This window comes from Mesoplodon bidens (genome assembly GCF_964165515.1).
Source record: "Mesoplodon bidens genome assembly, chromosome: 1".
Classification (NCBI taxonomy): Eukaryota; Metazoa; Chordata; class Mammalia; order Artiodactyla; family Ziphiidae; genus Mesoplodon; species Mesoplodon bidens.
The window spans coordinates 155,385,397-155,391,782 of NC_138176.1; the positions used below are offsets into that span (position 1 = coordinate 155,385,397).

General features: G+C 35.6%; 1 pseudogene across 1 annotated transcript; it reads right to left on the reverse strand.

The window, feature by feature from the left end:
- Nucleotides 1-5,055: 5,055 nt before the first annotated feature.
- On the reverse strand, nucleotides 5,056-6,381 carry LOC308620405 (tubulin alpha-1C chain-like; annotated as a pseudogene). The gene has a single exon. The product of its transcript is annotated as a tubulin alpha-1C chain-like (transcript).
- Nucleotides 6,382-6,386: the final 5 nt, after the last annotated feature.

Genomic DNA, 6,386 nt, shown 5'->3' on the forward strand with positions numbered 1-6,386 from the left:
CTGTTACTTAAAATAAATCTGGCACTATGTACCATAAAGGAAACAGAAAAATATAAGCATTCAAAAATAGGAGAGGTCTTTGAAAAGTATCATGGTTATAGAAGTTCATTTTCTTCTATTTTTCTAAGTCAATGAAATTGAGAGGAAATAGTTGAGTCTGGAGAAAAATGCTTATTAAATAGCATAAATATATTTAATTAAAAAAACTATTTTCTTTGAACAGATATTATGTGTAGCAAATAAAAATCAATTAAGTAGATATTCCTATTTTTTAAATTTGCTTAACTATAGTTTTGGTACACACTAGTGAGAATGAAAAATGGTACTACCACTTTGAAGGACAGTTTGGCAATTTCTTACAAAATGTACTCTTACTATATGATACAGCAATTCTGCTTCTTGTTATTTACCCCAAGTTGTGTAAGTTACACAAAAACCTACATACATGTGTTGACAGCAGCTTTATTCACAATTGTCAAAACTTGGAAACAACTAAGATGTCCTTCAGTAGGTGAATGCATAAATAAACTGTAGAAAATCCATACAAGGGAATATTATTCAAAGCTAAAAAGAAATTAACTGTCAAGACATAAAAGAAACTTAAATGCTTATTGCTAAGTGAAAGTAGCCAATCTGAAAAGACTTCATACTGTATGACTTGAACTATATGACATCACAGAAAAGGCAAAACTAGGGAGAAAAAGTTCAGTGATTGTGGTGAACAGGTGCAGTTAAGGGGGAGAGATGCATAGGTGGACCACAGAGGCTTTTTAGGGCAGTGAAAATACTGTTTGAAAATGATGGATATATGTTATTATACTTCTGTCCAAACCTACAGAATGTGCAACACCAAGAGTGAAACACAATGTAAACTATGGACTTGGATGATTATGACGTGTCAATGTAGGTTCATCTTTGGTTCAAAAGAAAAAAATGACCATTCTGGTAAAAACTGATGATGGGTGAGGCTATGCATGTATGAGGACAGGGAGTATATGAGAAGTCTGTGTACCTTTCTCTCAATTTTAATCCTTAAAAACTCTCTATTCTTGGAAATACACATGTTAAGCAAGTTTTGAAATGGTACTAAGTAGGATTTGTATGTCATAATTTTGTATCATTTTGACTTTTTTCAGCTAAATGAGCTAGGTGACAAAGTTTGAGAGATACTTGCAGATAAGAAAATCAGCAATAAAAACAATTACAACAGCAATTGACATGCTTTTGAATCCTGAATGAGGAAGAAAGGAAAGCTAGAATATAGCTAATAGATTGGTAGGAGACACGTTGGTGAAAAAAAGGATGACTCTGTGTTTAAAAAGTAGATATATTGAATAGGAGAGACTGAGAACTAGAAAAGCATGAGATCAGATAATGGAATTTTGTAGTATAAATATTAATTGGTTATTTCTGGATTATGACAAAGTTTTAGGTTGTTGCCAAGAGGTATATGAGGATGTATGTGGCATGAAGTTTAGAGCCATTGATGTTGAGGAAGAGAAACAATTATAAAACGTGGATTAAATATCAATTAATGAAGACACTTATCTCCTAAGATAATGGGGGTACTTAAAGACATACATAAGGCCAGTGACTTAATCTTCAGTGAGTAAGAGTGATGACAAAGAGTGAAAGACAGTATTATTACCAGATGATTTGAATTCAACAGTTTCTCTCAAGAATCAATGATTAATAGTTTGAAATAGTAACTATCATAAGAACAACATCTGCATTCCTGTTCTTGATAGCCTCATCCCTGACATCAATGTGTGATTGCTAGAAGGTCATCAACATGAAGTTGAATGGACCACAGGAGAGGGCACTGATTTCGCAGAGACTAGGGTTTGTATAAGAAAAGGAAAGAATGGACAGAAAGAATATCCATTGTAGTTGATTTATAGTGAAACCAGCTAACAGATCAAAAAAGCATAAATCTGGCAGAGAGGACAGAAGTGGAAGCATAAGTTAGAGGCATAATAGGTATTATTTCCAAGACAATTGATTGTTAAACTGATTTAGCATCTCAAGGTAGTGAAAGGTGACAGAGATTAGAAGTGTTGGAATTAGCTGATATATAGGTATCTATTGGAACTTTGTGCAAAAGTCCATCCAAGATAGTTACAACACAACCGGAAGCATTTGGTGCCGTTTGAGAGTAATGTTTTATTTTTGTTAAACAGTTGCTCACACTTCTACATAAAAGTTTCGTTGGAAAAATAGATGGTAAATCTCCTATTAGCTCTTCTTCCAAGGAGAAAGATGTTTATTTAAAAGAGAAAAAGTGATCAGACAACAGTGATGAATTCTTTTAAATATATATATTATATAAATATTATATATATATATAATATTTATATAATATATATATATATATAATTTGTAAGATATCCTTTAAAAAACTCTATTTTTCAGGAAGAAGCATATGTTTCTTATTTTCATACTACTATATCTGGTTTAAAACACTTACTTCTCTACTGTTCCTGTAAATCACCCAGAAACAGCTTATATTTGTGTGATTCTAAGCCACATATGTCTCATTATTGAATTATACCCTTTTCTGACTTTTTCTGATAAGGCTAAATTGAACTGATGTGAGAGAAACATACTTCTTACTGGAAATGTTCATTTTTCATAGGCAGCATTCCAGTATCATGCACCAAACAAACGTAGAAACAAATTCTGAATTCTACACAGGCAGTTTTGGGAAAAACAGTCACAGTTTCACAGTATTGTTCATAAGCAGAACAATAATATTAACGGTTGTAAAGGATGGATATTGTTCTACCTTCTCCAATGCTGTTTAATTAGTTCTCATAGTCATCCTTTTATTAGACCACAGAAGGTTAGACTGGGACAGGCATGTGCTTTTCTGTCAGGCAGTCTTGACTCTTCAGGACTCTGTGGTTGATTGGCATTTACTGGCGATATAAGGCTACCTGACCACAGAGCCTGGACTATTAATTATTGCACTGTACTGCCCCTCATAGTACCAAGTCATATGGCTGGAATGAGGAATAAATAAAATATTTATCTCTCTTATCCTCTCCCTTCATTTTACTGTATAGGACAATAACATTATTTTTCCAGAATTTTATAACTCTCAGCTGGTAGAACCAAGATTAAAAAACAAACAAAAACAAAAGCCATACCACAACTTCACACCCAGTGCACTTTCCAATATAATGTAGTTTTCTCATCTTTGAGAACATGTTTAAAGTAAAATTGTTTTACTTAAGTAAATAAAATGAAATTTGGTGAGGGCTATAATCATTCAGTTTTTAGTCCTGCAAAAGTTTAGTAGTGAAAGAAATTAGCAATCGTGAGAATGGTATTGTGCTTACTCTATAGTTTCATAGTAATTATATGTATATTGGAAATATTGGTTAATTTATCTTTCCCTCCCTTATAATTTCATATATTTAAAAATAATATCCAAGAATCAGAGAGCTGTTCTTTTTGTTGTTAAGATTTAAAGATCATCAGTTGAAATGATTACTCATTAATTTATTCATATTCTGATTTACTTAAAACAAAAAATACAAAGTATTTTTATTTTTAATAAAGGTTGGATATATTTATGATTTGTTATACATAGAGTGAAATGATTACTAGTCAAGCTAATTAACATATCAGATCCTCACAAGGTTATCATTTTGTGTGTGTGATGAGAGCACAAGAAATCTACTCTGTCAGCAAATTTCTGACAGCCGAAACTAACAACACTGTAAAGCAATTATACTCCAATGAAGATGTTTTAAAAAAATCTATAGTCATCATGCTGTACATTAGATCTCTAAACTTCTTCATCCTGTATCACTGCAACTTTATGCCCTTTGACCAACATTTCCCATTTTTCCCACCTTCCCTCCCCTGTTTTACTCTCTGCTTCTATATCTTCAAGGAGATTTTGCCTTTGGCAACAACATGAATGAACCTAGAGGACATTAGGCTGAGTGAAAATAAGCCAGACACAAAAACAAGTGAGATCATGCACTTTTTTTTCTACGTTGAATCTACAAAATTGTGTTTTTTTAATCCAAAACTAAATTGAGTGCTAGAATAAGCTAGACACTTATTTCAAAAATATATAGTAAAGAAAATGCCCGTTATAAATACAGTTTTTCTATCTTTGTATGGGTGCTTAGAATCTAAATATTTTATTTATTTTCCTGCTCCTTAGAATAATAGGAAATTGACATATTGCTAAGACTATCTCATGGGAAAATGCCTCTTCCTTTAAATTCCTATAACCAGTATCCATTGGCCTCTTAGCTACAGTTTCTCTAGATTCCAACTTGTCTTTCCTCTACTATAAGGATAACCTGAATTTATGTTGTAATAAATATCCTTTAGTAAGGGATTATGAGTCTAGTGGAGATTCCTGCACCAGAATACAATGAACTACTTTAATATCTTGAATTCTAAAGAGATCTTGATTGAATATAATCAGAGGAATTTAAAGCTCTATTATCATGTGGTGGCAATCTTTTGAGTGCCCACTAGTTTCCAAGCATATGTTCTTGAAGATGAAATATTTATCTTTTTAAGAGTTAATTATCTGAATGGTTCTGCATTGGTTTATCCCCAATAAGATGCAGCCTTTCCTCTCCATAGGGAGGATACAAATACCACGCAGTTTTATTTACCTTAGAGATAACAAAGGACAAAGTATATGTCTTTTTAAATTTTGAATTGATGGGTTCATTTTCAACTGTATGATTGTCAAATTTGTGTCTTCTAAAGAAATTTATGCTATAAAGCTATATGATTTTTCACATATAATTTGTGGAATGCTGCTTGCAAATGCCCACCCTAACTAATTTTGTGAAGTTGATCTGAAAACTTCATTTGCCTTGACACTGTTTCAAGATTCATTAATAATGAGCTCTCATGAATATATGGGGATGATACGTCAGAGCCTGTAGCATCTCTGCACTGTTTGTGGATAGGCAATGAATATCTATTAATTTGTTCTTAGTCTCCAACAGGGTCTCTTAGCATTGAACATTAACTAGTTATTTATTTATTTTGACATTGAAAATAGAAATATCACTTTTATTGACAAGATAGGGCCACAAAGGGCAGCTCCACAGAACACAAATAAGACAATCTTAAGACAAGAGTGTAAAACTGTAGGAGACAGGTTAATACTCTTCACCCTCATCCTCTCCCACCTCCACTCCAACCTCCTTGTAAACCTTCTCAAGGACAGCCATGTCCTCACAGGCTTCAAAAAACTTTCCTTACTCCATGACCTCACCCACGTACCACTGAACAAAGGCACGCTTGGCATACATTAGTTTAAACTTGTGGTTCAGGCAAGCCCAGGCCTCAGAGATGGCTGTGGTGCTACTCAGCATGCACAGAGCAAGCTGTACTTTGGCCAGGTTTCCACCAGGTACCACAGTGGGAGGCTGGTAATTATTGCCAACTTTGAAGGCTGTCTAGTCCACAAACTGGATGGTATGCTTGGTCTTGATGGTAGCAATGGCAGCATTGACATCTTTGGGAACCACATCACCATGGTACAATAGGCAGTAAGCCATGTATTTACCATGGTGAGGGTCATATTTCATCATCTGGTTGGCTGGCTCAAAGCAATCATTGGTGATTTCTGCTACAGTAAGCTGTTCATGGTAGGCTTTCTCAGCAGAGATGACAGGGGCATATGTAGCTAGAGGGAAGTGGATGTGGGGATAGGGAACCAAGCTTGTCTGGAATTCTGTCAGATCAATTTTCGGGGCTCCATCTAATCTCAGGGAAGCAGTGATGGAGGACACTCTTTGGCTCATGAGGTGATTAAGATTAGTGTAGGTTGGGTACTCAATATTGAGGTTTCTACAACAGAAGTAATAGATGGCCTCATTGTCTACCATGAAGGCACAGTGAGTGCTCCAGTGTGGTGTGTGTGGTGAGGACGGAGTTGTAGGGCTCAGTTACAGCTGAGGAAACCTGGGGGTGCTGGGCAAATGGAGAACTCCAGCTTGGACTTCTTGCCATAGTCAACAGAGAGACGTTCCATCAGTAGGTATGTAAACCTAGAGCCAGTGCCCCCACCAAAGCTGTGGAAACCAAGAAACTCTGAAGACCTGTATAGTATTTCCAAATCTGGTCCAAGACAAGGTCAATGATCTCCTTGCCAATGGAGTAGTGACTGCGGGCATAGTTATTGGCAGCATCTTCCTTGCCTGTGAGGAGCTGCTCAGGGTGGAAGAGCTGGCAGTAGGTGTTAGTGCAAACTGCATCAATGACCGTGGGTTCCAGGTCTACAAACACTGTTGTGGGCACATGCCTGCCAGTGCCTGTCTTGCTGAAGAAGGTGTTGAAGGAGTTAGCCCTTCCCCCAATAGTCTTGTCACCTGACATCTGGCCATTGGGCTGGATGC